Source organism: Oncorhynchus masou, chromosome 5 (assembly GCF_036934945.1).
Source record: "Oncorhynchus masou masou isolate Uvic2021 chromosome 5, UVic_Omas_1.1, whole genome shotgun sequence".
In the NCBI taxonomy this organism is placed as follows: domain Eukaryota; kingdom Metazoa; phylum Chordata; class Actinopteri; order Salmoniformes; family Salmonidae; genus Oncorhynchus; species Oncorhynchus masou.
In genome coordinates, this window is record NC_088216.1 from 36,948,857 (window position 1) to 36,968,135 (window position 19,279).

At 41.1% G+C, this 19,279-nt stretch overlaps 1 protein-coding gene across 2 annotated transcripts in view; it reads left to right on the forward strand.

Moving 5' to 3' along the window:
* Positions 1 to 1,301: 1,301 nt before the first annotated feature.
* The window catches only part of raly (RALY heterogeneous nuclear ribonucleoprotein), a 163,004-nt gene continuing 145,026 nt past the window's right edge, over positions 1,302 to 19,279 (forward strand). For both annotated transcript variants that reach the window (XM_064955296.1, XM_064955287.1), the window contains exons 1-2: positions 1,302 to 1,396; positions 4,315 to 4,399. The gene's annotated coding sequence lies outside the window, so the exon portion shown is untranslated. The remainder of the gene's footprint in view (positions 1,397 to 4,314; positions 4,400 to 19,279) is intronic.

Below are 19,279 nucleotides of genomic sequence, written 5' to 3' on the forward strand. Positions count from 1 at the left end.
CGCAGGTGTCCTACCTGGCGTAGCCATACTCCCTGATAGCCCCCCCCAATACATTTTTGGGGCTGATTCCCGGGTTTCGCTCTGCGCCGCCGTGTCCTTCTTTTCGACTCCATTCTCCTATAGCCCTCTTCGCACTGCTCCAGCGAATCCCAGGCGGGCTCCGGCACTCTCTCTGGGTCGACCGCCCACCTGTCTATTTCTTCCCACGTCGTATAGTCCATACTGTACTCCTCTTTGGGCTGCTCCTGTTTCCTCTTCTCCTGCTGCACCTTTGGGCGGCTACACTCCCCTGGTTTAGCCCAGGGTCCTCTCCCGTCAAGGATTTCCTCCCATGTCCAGAAATGCTTAATACGCAGCTCCTCTTTGGGCTGCTCCTGCCTGTTGACACACTGCTTGGTCCGTGTGTGGTGGGTGATTCTGTAACAGCGTTCTTCGTTTGTCGAAAGAAAGTCGGACCGAAATGCAGCATGTTGGTTACTCATGTTCTTTAATGGAACACATGACGATACACGAAATAACTTATAAATACAAAAAACAACAAAACGGAACGTGAAACCTATTACAGCCTATCTGTTGAACACTACACAGAGACAGGAACAATCACCCACGAAATACAAAGTGAAACCCTGGCTACCTAAATACGGTTCCCAATCAGAGACAACGAGAATCACCTGACTCTGATTGAGAACTGCCTCAGGCAGCCAAACCTATGCAACACACACCCCTAATCAGCCACAATCCCAATAACTAAAAAACCCCACTAAGAAATACAACAAACATAAACCCATGTCACACCCTGGCCTGACCAACTAATTAACTAAAACACAAAATACTAAGACCAAGGCGTGACAGGTACAGTGCAATTACAGTGTATAATTGTTACATTACCTGTTCGTAACAATACAAACTAAATATAAGCATTACATTTGTAAACCAACTCAAATCAATTCCGTTGAAAAATGAGATTATGCAAGCCACTAACAGGTAGGATAACAGTGCTAAACACAAACAAATTACGACATTACATTGTACCTCAGCAGTCAACTGCAGTCAATTGAATTGTGATTTGTGTTACACAATTTGAAATGGGAAACAAAGTTAAAAAATGTTATTTCATATAAATGATTATCAACATTTCACATGGTTTTCATGGGGGTGAATAGTCTTTGCCTTAATCATGCGGTGGGAATGGAACTTCCAGTGCACTGTGCAGAGACAGATCCTTTGCTTCCACCCCTATGGTAAAGAAATGGTTTGCTCCATGCAGATAGTGGCTCTTTGCTGAATTTCACTACAGTCGGTGCTTGCCTTGCTGCCGTGACAGTACTGTACCTTTTTCTGCGTCTGTTGATCTCTTATTGCTCTTTGAACAATTTTACTCTTGAAATTTTCCTTGGTGAGTAATTTCTTCCCCTCTTCCCTTTTCTTTTTCTCTATTTTTGTTCCTCTTTATTTTGTTATATTTTTCTATTTCAGTGCCTCAATTCTCACAGATTTTTAAATTTTTTAAATGCATTTTGACTTTTGGATAGCTCGCTATTGACTTATAATTACAGTGTCCGAGGAAAGAATGTGTGTCTTTACTCTCTTACAAAATGTGTATTATGAATAGGACATATCTATGTGTTGGGAGGTTTATATTTCCAATAATCAGCCATCTGTTTTCATGTTCTCTATTTTACTCCCAAATGACTGTCATTGATTTTTGGTGTGCAGGTTTTTCTAAGCCTACAAAAAGTAACTCAATGACACACTGACCAGGTATAAAATGTTGTTTTTTTTGTTATTCTTCTGGCGTATCTCCGTTTGAGGTTATTAACCATTTTTCTTTTGAATATGTGGGGAATAGAATTTTGTGCAACAATATTGAGATGTCCTGAATACATTAGTGCCCGTTCAGCATGCCCATGCCTACACCATTATCTAAATGTTATGAAATACCTTTCCCCATTACGTTAGAATAATAAATACTTTTTAAGATGATATATATATCTATATATTATTTTTATCGCTATTTTCATTAAAGTAGTTCATGCAGCCAGATATGCGTGTGGCTCAACGTGAAAGTGTAAATGCAAAATTAACATAAGGCATTAACGCCTTCTTATTTATGTATTGTGTTCTTATATAGAACGTTCCATTGTACTTTGACTGATAGCATAGTGAAAAACAAAAAAACTAACCAAGAAACAATTTTCTCCAAACACGATGGCTAGAATTTCATATAGGGTTTCTCTCATAGAACAAATTTCACCAACAGTCCAAATAGTTCATGTCAATACAATACTAATGATCCGACACTGCAGATAGGCTATTCATGCAGCTGACTGATGACACAGGGCAATGAGAAAGCTTAGCCCGAAGACAGCCATGGTATTTGCAGATCTGTCATCATCATTATTTAGTGTTTTACCCTAATGCATCTATTATTTGTGGATGCTGTGCTGTCAAATGTTTCGTGCTCCACCTCTGCCCTGATAGAATGTCTTTCCATTCAACTGGCGGTAACCCCATGCTTCTATAGGGTTATCCATCAAAAATACATAATTACAATGTAATGTATGAAGCAAGAGCAGACACGGACCTATTGAAGTACAGCAGAAGCATTCATTTGTGGAGGTGACGGAAGGGCAAACATTCTAGGGTCATTTTTTACAGAAAATGTATCATTCTTTAGCTACATCTGCATTATAAGTATCTGTCACTATACTGTATTTACAAAGGCGTTGCAACTGCTTAACCCCATCCTGACCAATTCAGTACCAGTATGAAAATAACAGACCTGGGTCCAAAAAGTATTTATTTTCTTTCAAGTACTTTACCTGCGTTTAATCATGCTTTAGTTGCGCTTTAGTTGTTGAATGGAATAGTCCCAAAAGTGCAAACCCTGTCCATCTGGCACTTCTGGCAGGTTCAATCAAATGCTCAAAGTGCTTGAAAGAAAACAAATACTTTTTGGACCCTGGTCTGAAAAACATGAAACTGTTGAATGACTGTTTCTGAGAGTGGGACGCCTTCTTGAAGTCCATCTGAGCTAAACTTGTTTAAATATAAGTCAAGGTGTTTTAATGTAGGGCTTAATTTTGGGCCAGGGAATGCTTCAGCCTATGCATGGAATGCTTTTAAAAGGACTCAGACATACTGGTACAGACATACTCCCGTAGATATGCATCACGTAGCTTATCATTCCAAGTCTTCTTCTCTTAAGTCTGTTAATTGCTAAGGCTCTCGTTGACTGAAGAAGATTCCCATTAAGAGTGAGTAAAGTGTATGCATCCAATTTTAATCAAAGAAATGTAGTCTTACTGAATATGGCATGAACAACCAAAATGGTTCTGAGATGATAAATCAAACTTTTGAGTTAATTGACTAGATAATTAATTTAAGCACTCCAAGAGACATAAATGTGTTTTTCATATAAAACTGAATGACAGATTTTGTATATTTGACCGTCATTTTTCCAGCAGTAATGTTCACTGTCACCGGGGACAGGAGTGATAAAATCTCGGTGAAAGCATAACAGAAGTATAGCAACCGTGTGAAGTGTAAGGGAATTTTAAATGGAAAGCTCAGGTGTATTGCCTTAGGCAAGAGCAGGCTGCCACATCTTTGCAGGGGTCTGGGCTGAAAATGACAGGTGTTTGATCCTTTGATCTTCAGCAGGTTCTTCCAGGAGCTAACTCCAATTCACGTTGTAGAGAAAGTATGTCTTCTATCGTGTGCAAAATCCAGTGGGTAGTAACTTTTTTTCTTAAGCACGATGATTGAATATTTTCAACATAGAGCATGTGTTATGATATGGCAATGTTTTGAGGAGCATGGTTGGGTTCTGGACAGACCAGACCTCACTCTTTGATCAACAGTACTCCTACGGGTTACCTTCGAGCTTTGGAAAACACGAGTCCCCAGATCACTTGTTTCTAACCAACATACATTGCAGTAGCACAGAATGTTACAAATAAATATGTGTAGCCGATTAGTAAGAAACTACCGTTATCTCACAGTGAACTGATTTTCCACCAAAAGATGTTGCCTAACTATCTTTTCCCTGTTGAAAGCCATCAACACATGCAACATATCCTCTTTAAATAGGACAGAATATTGGCACATACGGGGGGATCATTCAATATTTGCAATGTAAAGCTCTGTAGGGAATAATATTTTATCATCCAGATGCTGCAGCAGTAATCCTGGACTCCCTAATTGAATCCACAGGGTGTTTTTAGTGATAAGGTCTCAGGTGAGCCTCTGCTGCGACAGGTTACGTCTCTGTAGTGAAATCACTCTGCTTATCATGCTTCTTTTAAATTGCAGGATTCCATTGTACAGTCCCGGGCTGAGAGCACTGGGACCAAGCATCTAGTATCAGACCTCCTCGTTACCTGGTCAGAGTAGACAGGTATGTGCAGTGGCTTTAATAACCAATACAATATTAGGAACCTAACCTCTGAGCAGTGATATATTGAACATTTAGGAAAGATGTCATATGTTGGTTGTTATCTGGTCAGATAAGCAGATTTACAACCAGTTTAAGTATTTTCGGGTTGCTCAAATTGTTTTTACAAAATAGTATACAACTAGTATACAACTGGACCATGTTGCCATACTGACGTCCCGTTTTGTCCGCTAAGATGCTGTCACCAAATGTTCTATGACAATAACACTCACATTTTCATTGTAACTGGACTGAAATTGTCCAACATGGCAGCAATGGAGGAAGTGCATGAAGATGGCTGCCTCATGCACTTACCACAAATGCCTCGTTTGCCATATTTCTCTACATTACTCTTTCTTTGTATTGGCATTAGCATGATGCCTATTCTAGCTCCAAGACAGCAGCAATTTTAAAAAGTATATTGTGCTAATTTATTGGTGAATTGAACCATGTCGCACCCCATAGTTTAAAGACTATGTGGTAAAACAATGATATCATACAGTATCTGTGCTCTGCCATCTTTATACATGTTGGCCATTGAAATATAACATCTGTTACAATGTAACAGTAGGTTATACCAGCTATAAGGACTAGCCTTTTGAAAATAATTTGAATATTCTATATGGTCCTGTCATATGACTGGTGGCAATACTTAGACTGGACACCCCCATTTTATGTTAAAACTACACTGGTCATGGTGTTGATATTTTTGGCGTTAAAACAAAACTAAATGGAGTAAATATCCAACTCTCAGAGTTACTACAATTGCCATTTTACTATTTTCAGTGTTGTTTTTAATGAACTCCCTTGTCATTGTAAACTTTTTTGTTGTGAATTAACAATCAAGCAGAGAACATTTCTCTTTCAGTTTAGTTAATTTGAGTTATAAGGATGTACATGTTTATTTGAATATTTCACATTAAGGTGGTTTGGAATTTCTGGAAGCCAACTTGCAGGAAGATATCCAGCTCTTTTATATAATTTACAAGCAATCAGAATGCCTGTCAAAGTAAGGATGAAATGGTGTACCTGAAGACTACCTACAGCATGTAAACTGGAACAGCAATCTTACCAATGGTTGCTATAAATACAACCACTTACAAATTGGATTAGTTTAGAAAAATGCACGTTTCTTATCTGTGTGTAGCATAAGATCGAAAACAATCAATGTACATGCGAAAACACATACTGAAACAAATAATTAAACAAATCAACAAGGCATGCTGGGAAATATTAGGCCCCTCCCACATTTGTGGATAACTCCATAGATTTAACTCCCTTGCCCAATTCCAAATCGGCCCCTAGATCCTACACTTTATGCAATTGTGGAGATCTGAGACAATTTGACAGGTGAAACTTTCACCTAGCCTATCAGAGGACAAGGTTATCAAATCAAATCAAATTCATTTGTCACATACACATGGTTAGCAGATGTTAATGCGAGTGTAGTGAAATGCTTGTGCTTCTAGTTCTGACAATGCAGTAATAACCAACGAGTAATCTAACCTAACAATTCCAAAACTACTACCTTATATACACACACAAGTGTAAAGGGATAAAGAATATGTACATAGAGATATATGAATGAGCGATGGTACAGAACGGCATAGGCAAAATGCAGTATCAAGTACAGTATACACATATGACATGAGTAATGTAGGGTATGTAAACAAAGTGGCATAGTTTAAAGTGGCTAGAGATTCATGTATTACATAAAGATGCAGTAGATGATATAGGGTACAGTATATACATCAAATCAAATTTATTTATATAGCCCTTTGTACATCAGCTGATATCTCAAAGTGCTGTACAGAAACCCAGCCTAAAACCCCAAACAGCAAGCAATGCAGGTGTAGAAGCACGGTGGCTAGGAAAAACTCCCTAGAAAAAGGCCAAAACATAGGAACCAGGCTATGTGTGGTGGCCAGTCCTCTTCTGGCTATGCCGGGTGGAGATTATAACAGAACATGGCCAAGATGTTCAAATGTTCATAAATGACCAGCATGGTCAAATAATAATAATCACAGGCAGAACAGTTGAAACTGGAGCAGCAGCACGGCCAGGTGGACTCGGGACAGCAAGGAGTCATCATGTCAGGTAGTCCTGAGGCATGGTCCTAGGGCTCAGGTCCTCCGAGAGAGAGAAAGAGAGAGAGAAAGAGAGCATACTTACTTAAATTTGGACAGGAGAAGTACTCCAGATATAACAAACTAACCCTAGCCCCCCGACACAAACTACTACAGCATAAATACTGGAGGCTGAGACAGGAGGGGTCAGGAGACACTGTGGCCCCATCCGAGGACACCCCCGGTCAGGGCCAAACAGGAAGGATATAACCCCACCCACTTTGCCAAAGCACAGCCCCCACATCACTAGAGGGATATCTTCAACCACCAACTTACCATCATGAGACAAGGCCGAGTATAGCCCACAAAGATCTCCGCCATGCCATACATATACATATGAGATGAGTAGGGTATGTAGGGTATGTAAACATTATATTAAGTAGCATTGTTTAAAGTGGCTAGTGATATATTTTACATCAATTCCCATTATTAAAGTGGCTGGAGTTGAGTGAGTGTGTTGGCAGCAGCCACTCAATGTCAGTGGTGGCCGTTTAACAGTCTGATGGCCTTGAAATAGAAGCTGTTTTTCAGTCTCTCGGTCCCTGCTTTGATGCACCTGGATGATAGCATGGTGAACAGGCAGTGGCTCGGGTTGTTGTTGTCCTTGATGATCTTTATGGTCTTCCTGTGATATCCGGTGGTGTAGGTGTCCTGGAGGGCAGGTAGTTTGCCGCCGGTGATGCGTTGTGCAGACCTCACTACCCTCTGGAGAGCCTTACAGTTGTGGACGGAGCAGTTGCCTTACCAGGCGGTGATACAGCCCGACAGGGTGCTCTCGATTGTGCATCTGTAGAAGTTTGCAGCGCCTTCTTCACAGCGCTGTCTGTGTGAGTGGACCAATTCAGTTTGTCCGTGATGTGTACGCCGAGGAACTTAAAACTAACTACCCTCTCCACTACTGTCCCATCGATGTGGATAGGGGGGTGCTCCCTCTACTGTTTCCTGAAGTCCACAATCATCTCCTTTGTTTTGTTATTTTCCTGACACCACACTCCGAGGACCCTCATCTCCTCCCTGTAGGCCATCTCGTTGTTGTTGGTAATCAAGCCTACCACTATTGTGTTGTCCGCAAACTTGACGATTGAGTTGGAGGCGTGCATGGCCACGCAGTCATGGGTGAACAGGAAGTACAGGAGAGGGCTCAGAACGAACTGTTGAGGATCAGCAGGGTGGAGATGTTGTTACCTACCCTCACCACCTGGGGGCGGCCCGTCAGGAAGTCCAGTATCCAGTTGCACAGGGCGGGGTCGAGACCCAGACAAGTTTGGAGGGTACTATGATGTTGAATGCTGAGCTGTAGTCGATGAACAGCATTCTCACATAGGTATTCCTCTTGTCCAGATGGGTTAGGGCAGTGTACAGTGTGGTTGAGATTGCATCGTCTGTGGACCTATTTGGGCGGTAAGCAAATGGAGTGGGTCTCGGGTGTCAGATAGGGTGGAGGTGATCTGGTCCTTGACTAGTCTCTCAAAGCACTTTATGATGACAGAAGTGAGTGCTACGGGGCAGTAGTCGTTTAGCTCAGTTACCTTAGCTTTCTTGGGAACAGGGACAATGGTGGCCCTCTTGAAGCATGTTTGAACATCAGAACATCCGTAAACACACCAGCCAGCTGGTCTGCGCATGCTCTGAGGACGCCACTGGGGATGCAGTCTGGGCCTGCAGCCTTGCGAGGGTTAACATGGCTGCAGTGAAGTAGAGTCCGCAGGTTTTGGTAGCGGGCCGTGTCAGAGGCACTGTATTGTATTGTCAAATCCTCACAGATCTCCACAAGTGCATATGGTGTAGGGTCTAGGGGTCGATTTGGGATTGGGTTCTTGTCTCTGGTTACTCTTATTAATGGAGTAAAAAGTACTCCTTCCAGTTATCAACACTAACTCCAGGGAGCGTATCACTCTCCTGAAGATAATTCCCAATCGAGTCAATTTAACCCATATTTTTTTATCACTGTGATTTGTACTATCCTTGATTTACTGTGCATATTGATTGCTCTCAACCAAATAAAACAAGGAATATATTAAATAAATTCTCCTTGCTCAGACACATCCCCTCACATTTCTGTAATACTGAATACAGGATTATTTGGTCACACTTTACATAACGTATAATTGTTACATTGACAATATTGTTCTTTCAATTGATTTATGTAATTGCAATGTGACAATAATACAATGTTGTTAGTGTAATTACAGAGTTGCTACAAAGGCATAAGAGCAATTCATGTAACTGGACACAATAGTTAAGAACACCATTTAATTTCTTTCTATGAGTCGTTTCCTGTATCAAAGTTTGCCACATGCAACATACCTCAGGATGATAATTTGACCCACCTGTCCTATCCAATTACATAATTGAAGAACAAAACACACACACACACACACACACACACACGTATATATACAGTGGGGAGAACAAGTATTTGATACACTGCCGATTTTGCAGGTTTTACTACTTACAAAGCATGTAGAGGTCTGTAATTTTTATCATAGGTACACCAACTGTGAGAGACAGAATGTAAAACAAAAATCCAGAAAATCACATTGTATGATTTTTAAGCAATTCATTTGTATTTTATTGCATGACATAAGTATTTGATACATCAGAAAAGCAGAACTTAATATTTGGTACAGAAACATTTGTTGGCAATTACAGAGATCATACGTTTCCTGTAGTTCTTGACCAGGTTTGCACACACTGCAGCAGGGATTTTGGCCCACTCCTCCATACAGACCGTCTCCAGATCCTTCAGGTTTCGGGGATGTCGCTGGGCAAAACGGACTTTCAGCTCTTTCCAAAGATTTTCTATTGGGTTCAGGTCTGGAGACTGGCTAGGCCACTCCAGGACCTTGAGATGCTTCTTACGGAGCCACTCCTTAGTTGCCCTGGCTGTATGTTTCGGGTCGTTGTCATGTTGGAAGACCCAGCCACGACCCATCTTCAATGCTCTTACTGAGGGAAGGAGGTTGTTGGCCAAGATCTCGTGATACTTGGCCCCATCCATCCTCCCCTCAATACGGTGCAGTCGTCCTGTCCCCTTTGCAGAAAAGCATCCCCAAAGAATGATGTTTCCACCTCCATGCTTCACGGTTGGGATGGTGTTCTTGGGGTTGGACTCCTCCTTCCTCCAAACACGGCGAGTGGAGTTTAGACCAAAAAGCTCTATTTTTTATACACATGGAATTATAGATATACCTCTCCTTAATGCAAACGCTGAGAAGGCGCTAATAAATTCAATTTTCTGCCATGTTGCCATTCAATTTTCTGCCATGAGTCCACAGAAACCAGAAATCACATTATAAATATTCCCTTACCTTTGACGATCTTCAATAGAATACACTCACAGGAATCCTAGTTCCACAATAAATGCTTGATATGTTCGATAATGTCCATTATTTATGTCCAAGTGGCTATTTTCGTTAGGTACACATATCCAAACGCTCGTGCTTGTCAAGCCGAACGTCGGACAAAAACTTTATTAAGTTATATTACAGGTCGATGAAACATTTCAAACTAAGTATAGAATCAATCTTTAGGGTGTTGTTATCATAAATCTTCAATAAAGTTCCAACCGGAGAATTCCTTTCTGTCTAGAGAAGCAATGGAACGGAGGTCGATATCATGTGGAATGCACGTGACCAGGAAATGTCGCTCTGCTAGTAACCTGACTCAGTCAGCTCTTATTCAGGCCAACAACACAGTAGAAGCCTTATTCAAGTTTCTAAAGACGGTTGACAGTGGAAGCCCTAGGAAGTGCAACTTCATCCATATCTCAATGTGAATTCAATAGGGCCTGGGTTGAAAATTGACCAACCTCAGATTTCTGTTTGGATTTCACTTCCTGTTCAGATTTTTGTCTGCCATGTGAGTTCTGTTATACTCAGACATCATTCAAACAGTTTTAGAAACTTCAGAGTGTTTTCTATCCAATACCACTACTACTTATAATAATATGCATATATTAGCAACTGAGACTGAGGAGCAGGCCGTTTACTCTGGGCACCTCACATCCAAGCTACTCAATACTGCCCCTGCAGCCATAAGAAGTTTTAAGCACCCCTGTAAAGGCCATTATTTAAAATAGCTACAGTTGAAGTCGGAGGTTTACATGCACCATAGCCAAATACATTAACAATCAGTTTTTCACAATTCCTGACATTCAATCGTAGTAAAAAAAAATCCCCGTCTTAGGTCAGTTAAGATCACCACTTTATTTTAAGAATGTGAAATGTCAGAATAATAGTAGAGAGAATGATTTTTTTCATCACCTTCCCAGTGGGTCAGAAGTTTACATACACTCAATCAGTATATGGTAGCATTGCCTTTAAATTGTTTATCTTGTGTCAAATGTTGTTTCGGGTAGCCTTCCACAAGCTTCCCACAATAAGTTGTTCAAATTTTGTCCCATTCCTCCTGACAGAGCTGGTGTAACTGAGTCAGGTTTGTAGGCCTCCTTGCTCACACAAGGATTTTCAGTTTTGCCCACAAATCCTTTTCTATAGGATTGAGGTCAGGGCTTTGTGATGGCCACTCCGATACCTTAACTTTGTTGTCCTTAAGCCATTTTGCCACAAATTTGGAAGTATGCTTGGGGTCATTGTTCATTTGGAAGATCCATTTGTGAGGAAGCTTTAACTTCCTGACTGATGTCTTGAGATGTTGCTCCAATATATCCACATAATTATCATGCCATCTATTTTGTGAAATGCACCAGTCCCTCCTGCAGCAAAGCACCCCCACAGCATGATGCTGCCACCCCGTGCTTCACGGTTAGGATGGTGTTCTTCAGCTTGCATCCCTCCCCCTTTTTCCTCCAAACATAACGATGGTACTCATTTTACTGTGGATATAGATACCTTTGTACCTGTTTCCTCCAGCATCTTCACAAGGTCCTTTGCCGATGTTCTGGGATTGATTTGCACTTTTTGCACTAAAGTACGTTCATCTCTAGGAGACAGAACGTGTCTCCTTCCTGAGTGGTATGACGGCTGCGTGGTCCCATGGTTTTTATACTTGCATAATATTGTTTGTACAGATGAACGTGGTACCTTCAGGCGTTTGGAAATTGCTCCCAAGGATGAACCAGACTTGTGGAGGTCTTGGCTGATTTATTTAGATTTTCCCATGATGTCAAGCAAAGAGGCACTAAGTTTGAAGGTAGGCCTTGAAATACATCCATAGGTACACCTCCAATTGACTCAAATGATGTCAATTAGCCTATCAAGCCATGACATCATTTTCTTAGTGTATGTAAACTTCTGATCCACTGGAATTGTGATAGTGAATTATAAGTGAAATAATCTGAAATAAATCTAGCTAACTCGCTAAACAGTAAACCATAATCACAACTCATGAGGTTCAATGTTAGTTAGCCAAGCAAATGGCTCTGAGATACAAATAATAAGATCATACACGTAACGTTAGCTAGCAAGCAGTACACTTTAACTAGAAATGAAACCACGTTCTTACCCATATACATGATAGATGGACGCGTCTCCTGTCACGGATGTCATGTTTCCCTTCGTTTGAAAATGTAATCCGGATACAGGAGTTCTCCTTAGCCATCACACTCGAATTCCATTGAACTCGGTCCTCCAGAAAGTGGAGCGAAACACTTATGCAGTTTTAATGCGCGATACATAAAAAAGCTACGCTAGACAGGATTACCAACACATACTGACCAGCTCAAATAGACAGAAGAGTACTAAACTCAGCAAAAAAAGAAACGTCCCTTTTTCAGGACCCTGTCGTTCAAAGATTATTCGTAAAAATCAAAATAACTTCACAGATCTTCATTGCAAAGGGTTTGAATGCTGTTTCCCATGCTTGTTCAATGAACCATGAACATGCACCTGTGGAACGGTCGTTAAGAACCTAACAGCTTACAGATGGTAGGCAATTAAGGTCACAGTTATGAAAACTAAAAGAGGCCTTTCTACTGACTATGAAAAACACCAAAAGAAAGATACCCAGGGTCCCTGCTCATCTGCGTGAACATGCCTTAGGCATGCTGCAAGGAGGCATGAGAACTGCAGAGGTGGCCAGGGCAATAAATTGCAATGTCCCGTACTCTGAGACGCCTAAGACAGTGCTACAGGGAGACAGGACGGAAAGCTGATCTTCCTCGCAGTGGCAGACCACATGTAACAACACCTGCACAGGATCAGTACATCCAAACATCATACCTGCGGGACAGGTACAGGATGGCAATAACAATTGCCCGAGTTACACCAGGAACGCACAATCCCTCCATCAGTGCTCAGACTGTCCGCAATAGGCTGAGAGAGGCTGGACTGAGGGCTTGTAGGCCTGTTGTAAGGCAGGTCCTCACCAGACATCATCGGCAACAACGTCACCTATGGGCACAAGCCCACTAGTGGGCTATAAAGGGAATCGGGTGCCATATTGGACATTGACATGCGGTCTCTGTTGTCTATGAGTTCAATGGACAAGTGTCCTGTGACGTCAACATTGAGTAAACAATTTTAATAAGCTAAGTACATGCTGTGATAGGTGGTAGGTACACGAGTGTGTTTGAGCCTTTTCCTTACTCCCCTTTAGTGTTTTACCACTGCATTGGATGACATGCTCCCTTTGGGGACAGCACTTGTGTGTGACTGTAGCCCATCTCTGATAACCTCAAAGGCTTTTTATTCGGCATCTTACCCCAAGGGAAACTTATATTCAAGGTCTTTGTCTGTTGGGCTGGTATCATGTCAGGTAACGATAACGCACTACTGTACTGTTGACTGGTGAGCCATACAGGTCAGTAGTACCCAGGACATCCGTGTGATAGTGTATCCTATCACATGGATATACACAGTGAGTGTGTAATAGTGTGTGTGTGTGTGTGTATTTAAAGGACTGGTATAGTGTGCTTACACGTGTGACAGTACCTGAGAGAACCCATATCAGCTGTCCGAGTTTGTAATCATCACGTCTCCCTTCACTGCCACTTTACTTTATTGCATTTTTAAAAAGGGCCCGAAAATGAATGGCATCACATGGGCTCACTCCCAGTTCATAATGAGTATCCTCTGTCTTGTCTCTCTAAGGGCTGGATTCAATCCACAGCGCTGAAGTTCGGGGTTACAGCATGATTGAAATTTAAAGGCACTGTTCCCATGTTAGCAGAGACCGCATTCACGGAAAACGCTGCATAAGTCATCTCAATCAGAAATTACCTTAACATTTTGATTGTGCAATCTGTAAAGCTTCAGCGATACAGATTTAATTAAGCCCTTAGTATTGCTCTTGCTCATCCCAGGGCACTTCCCTCAAGTCTCTTCCCGCCACTGTCAGCTTGTCCAAAGCGTTTTGGAAAAGGATTATTACATCCTTGCAATCTCTGTTACACAGTGTATAATAGTTGACATGCTCTCAGTGTCCCCTGTGGGCGATGGTATTGACCTCATAAACACAGCTTGGTAAAATGACATGCCACTGAAAACTAAGTCATTACCCGACACTGCTCTTTTTCTGCCACTGCTCAAGTGTTAAACTTACTGTCCTTTATTAGCACTTCTTTAAAAAAATGAAACACCACAATAAAATCAGATCAAATGTACGTGAATTACAACAAGTATAGACTTCACTGTAAAATTCTTACGAGCCCTATCCCAACAATGCATAACTGAAAAGTACAAACAATGTGCAAAAAAAAAAGTAACACACTAAAATGACAATAATGAGGCTATATACAAGGAGTACCGGTACGAGGCAATTGAGGTTATTTAGGTAATATTTACATGTAGGTAGGGGTATAAGTGACAAGGCAATCAGGATAGACAATCAGGATGTGCTGGAGTGTAGTGTAGTATGTGTGAGTGTCTGGGTAGAGTCCAGTGAGTGTGCATAGAGCCAGTGCAAGATTGTCCGTGCAAAAAAGGGGGTCAATGCAAATACACTATATACCAGTGTTATGGTACTCGAGACCGGTCTATATATACACTCCTTTCTTGAAACATTAATATTAAAAGCCTTTATATCTATTATAAACATGTTTGCACAGTGGCAAACCTATAGGTCTTCAGTGTGTGTGACATGTTTGTGATTCTGAAAGGACAGCAACCATAATACCAGCGCACTCATGTAGGAGTGCGCACTTTTTGTAATACTCAAAGTGCCAGTGGTGTATTGGAGGGTATATGCAGGTATAAACTGTATACCTACTTTTTTCCCAGTGGACAAGTAGTGTAGTGGAGGTATACAATTGATCAATTATGTAGTACAATAGAGAAATCATGCACAAAGTAGCCTACACAATCACAAAGCAGGTGAAATACAGTATATTCACATGCGTACCACACACACAGCCTAGTTTTAGTGGAATATCATCTGCAGGCAGCAAGAGTGTACCGCTCTCAACTTTTTTTTTGTTGCATGGAACAGCTCACAGAAGAATGACATTGGTAACCAGGGAAGGAAAGATGTTTTGATTTATGATATCTACCAGTAAATAATAACTAAGGCAACAATAGGTATTAAATCCAGGTATTTAAAAAGTTTAGTTCAAAGTGTTGGTGTCACGATGTCGGACCAAGCTGCAGCGCGATATGGTTTCCACATATTTTAATGATAAAGTGAAAACTTAGCAAAGACAAAACAAATAAACAATAAACTTACAACGAACCGTGACTGCCGAGATGCTACGTGCAATAACTCAAAACACATACATTCAAACAATATCCCATAACCCACAGGTGGGAAAATGCAACTTAAGTATGATCCCCAATTAGAGACAATGATTACCAGCTGCCTCTAATTGGGAATCATACACAAACCCCAACATAGAAAATAAACCTAGAACTAAACATAGAAATAAACAAGACTAAAACCCCTAGTCACGCCCTGACCTACTCTACCATAGAAAATATCGGCTTTCTCTGGTCAGGACGTGACAGTTGGTTAGTAGACTATATGTGATACGCAATTGTCATTATGCGCTGTTTGCATCCGAGGCATAGAGGCCCACCCGCTGGGGAGCCAGGCCCACTCAATGAGATTGATGTGGGATAGACCATCAAATGTTTGTATTTTCTCTATTACAAACGTGCCTGAAAAATCTATAGGAAAAATCATTTTAAAAAACCTAGGAAAACATTCCATTTTTTTTTTACACAGGGTGTCTTTCCTTCGCTGGGCGGGCCATTTGGGAACTTTTAGGCAAAAACATTTTTATTGCAAAAAAAAAAAACATTTCGCGTTTAGCACACAAAGAACCCGGTGACACTAAAGTTTAAAGTGGAGCTGACAGCGTTTTAACTACTTTGCGGATATGAAACAAACAGACAATCATAATATCAGTCAACAATGTAAAACTCCCAGTTTATGCTAGAAAAGGTTTTAAAAATAGGTTATATTTGACTCAATGTTCCATGACGTATACTAAGGAATTGTTGGCAGAATATATGGATGCAGTTCAATGCATGATTAATATAATTCACCGATATATATCTTGGTAATCCTCAAAATATTATAATATCAGGTTGTAAATCACAGCTGGCCTGGTATATTGTTTGCTGCCTCCATTTGGGATGCACTGTTTTAGTTTCAATGAATCAAGATTCTGGACAAAGACTAATGTAACTAAGGGCTGGGAATGTCAATACAATCAAACGAGCTAATAGGCTAGTGTATCTACTTATGTATCAAGCTAAAAACATGGAGCCTAACATTAGCCAGCTGCTAGGAGGATGTCATGTCATTGGAGGAGTGGGTGAGTGAATTACTTTTTCCCCTTAATGTTTTTCAGTGGCTATACACAGCTAGAGATGCAGGTGACATTTGGTTAGCTAGCAAGAACGTAAATGACTGTTATATAGTTAGCCAGAGTGAATTTGCGAATGCAAGATATATGCTATCTACTCCGATTTCAGAGCACTCTCGTCGTGAATGTGCCAGAACAACTGATGCATTTACGAACGGGCAACACCTGTTGAATATGACCATTGACAGTAAATGTAGGCAAAAAAGTAAAGTAAACTCACTCACTTTTGTACATCGCCTTGGTCCGTACAATTGACCTTATTTTTGCGCCCAAAAAACGTAATACTTCCAGATCAACTGTAATATCAATACCAATGTAAAGCACAATTTCTCCCATTTCCAACTAAATTAATGACGAGACCTTCATGATGCCCATCCCTGCATAATTTAACAAGGCAATGAGCTCCTTAGGGTATTTTAAAAAATGTCGGGTCCCCACTACGATGTGATCTTGAAAGGGGAAAATATGTTGTGTGAAGAAACGATTTTTTTTCCACCCGATTTGTTCAACTAATCATCTTTAAAATGTAAATAAAACGGAAGAGTTTATGTAACGTCTCATCACATACAGTGGGGCAAAAAAGTATTTAGTCAGCCACCAATTGTGCAAGTTCTCCCACTTAAAAAGATGAGGCCTATGACAGACAAAATGAGAGAAAAAAATCCAGAAAATCACATTGTAGGATTTTCACATTGTAGGATTTTTATTGAATTTATTTGCAAATTATGTTGGAAAATATGTATTTGGTCATTAACAAAAGTTTCTCAATACTTTGTTATATACCCTTTGTTGGCAATGACAGAGGTCAAATGTTTGCTGTAAGTCTTCACAAGGTTTTCACACACTGTTGCTGGTATTGTGGCCCATTCCTCCATGCAGATCTCCTCTAAAGCAGTGATGTTTTGGGGCTGTTGCTGGGCAACACGGACTTTCAACTCCCTCCAAAGATTTTCTATGGGGTTGAGATCAGGAGACTGGCTAGGCCACTCCAGGACCTTGAAATGCTTCTTACGAAGCCACTCCTTCGTTGCCCGGGCGGTGTGTTTGGGATCATTGTCATGCTGAAAGACCCAGCCACGTTTAATTTGCAATGCCCTTGCTGATGGAAGGAGGTTCTCACTCAATCTCATGATACATGGCCCCATTCATTCTTTCCTTTACACAGATCAGTCGTCCTGGTCCCTTTGCAGAAAAACAGCCCCAAAGCATGATGTTTCCACCCCCATGCTTCACAGTAGGTATGGTGTTCTTTGGATGCAACTCAGCATTCTTTGTCCTCCAAACACGACGAGTTGAGTTTTTACCAAAAAGTTGTATTTGGTTTCATCTGACCATATGACATTCTCCCAATCTTCTTCTGGATCATCCAAATGCTCTCTAGCAAACTTTAGATGGGCCTGGACATGTACTGGCTTAAGCAGGGGGACACGTCTGGCACTGCAGGATTTGAGTCCCTGGCGGCGTAGTGTGTTACTGATGGTAGGCTTTGTTACTTTGCTCCCAGCTCCCAGCTCTCTGCAGGTCATTCACTAGGTCTCCCCGTGTGGTTCTGGGATTTTTGCTCACCGTTCTTGTGATCATTTTGACCCCACGGGGTGAGATCTTGCGTGGAGCCCCAGATCGAGGGAGATTATCAGTGGTCTTGTATGTCTTCGATTTCCTAATAATTGCTCCCACAGTTGATTTCTTCAAACCAAGCTGCTTACCTATTGCAGATTCAGTCTTCCCAGCCTGGTGCAGGTCTACAATTTTGTTTCTGGTATCCTTTGACAGCTCTTTGGTCTTGGCCATAGTGGAGTTTGGAGTGTGACTGTTTGAGGTTGTGGACAGGTGTCCTTTATACTGATAACAAGTTCAAACAGGTGCCATTAATACAGGTAACGAGTGGAGGACAGAGGAGCCTCTTAACGAAGAAGTTACAGGTCTGTGAGAGCCAGAAATCTTGCTTGTTTGTAGGTGACCAAATACTTATTTTCCACCATAATTTGCAAATAAATTCATTAAAAAATCCTACAATGTGATTTTCTGGATTTTTTTCCCTCATTTTGTCTGTCATAGTTGAAGTGTATTTATGATAAATTACAGGCCTCTCATCTTTTTAAGTGGGATAACTTGCGCAATTGGTGGCTGACTAAATACTTTTTTGCCCCACTGTACCGGTTTGAAGGTTTGTGTCGAATTTGAAGAGGGGTTTAGGGCTGCGCTAACGTTAGCCTCACAAGTGAACTGCAGCTGTTCTGGCTTTTGAGTGTCATGATGGCTCACAGCAATGACACAAAAAAATGCAATTGGCATCCTAGTCATGAAATATTAGTTTAATATTAGCAATAATTATATTAATTTAGACAAAAATAATGATGTTTTCTCCCCAGAGGCAGGGTAGCCTAGTGGTTAGAGTGTTGGACTAGCAACCGGAAGGTTGTGAGTTCAAACCCCCGAGCTGACAAGGTACAAATCTGTTGTTCTGCCCCTGAACAGGCAGTTAACCCACTGTTCCCAGGCTGTCATTGAAAATAAGAATTTGTTCTTAACTGACTTGCCTGGTTAAATAAAGGTAACATTTAAAACAAGTGTGTATGGTTAAGCATGATTTTAATCTTTGAGAGAAGGGCTACCCCTGGTGGAAAGAGGCTGTATGGCACAAAATAAGTTGCAAATGCACGCTGTACGTTACGTAGTGACATGTCATGATGTAATGTACAGCATCAGAGGGGTTAGTTTTTTCATCTTTTCTCCAATACTGTTAGTCCATTACCATGTCAATCAATGCTGAATCAACCGGATTTTGATGCCAACACAGTCACTGCAGTCCATTCGTTTACATTGCAGCCTCATTTGAATGCCGCACATTTGTACGGAATGGGGTGAGTTTACGATAATAGTTAGTCCATGCTCTAGATGTCATTAAACAGCATAACCAGCTCTGCTGTAGTGAGTAAAATGATCAGAGTG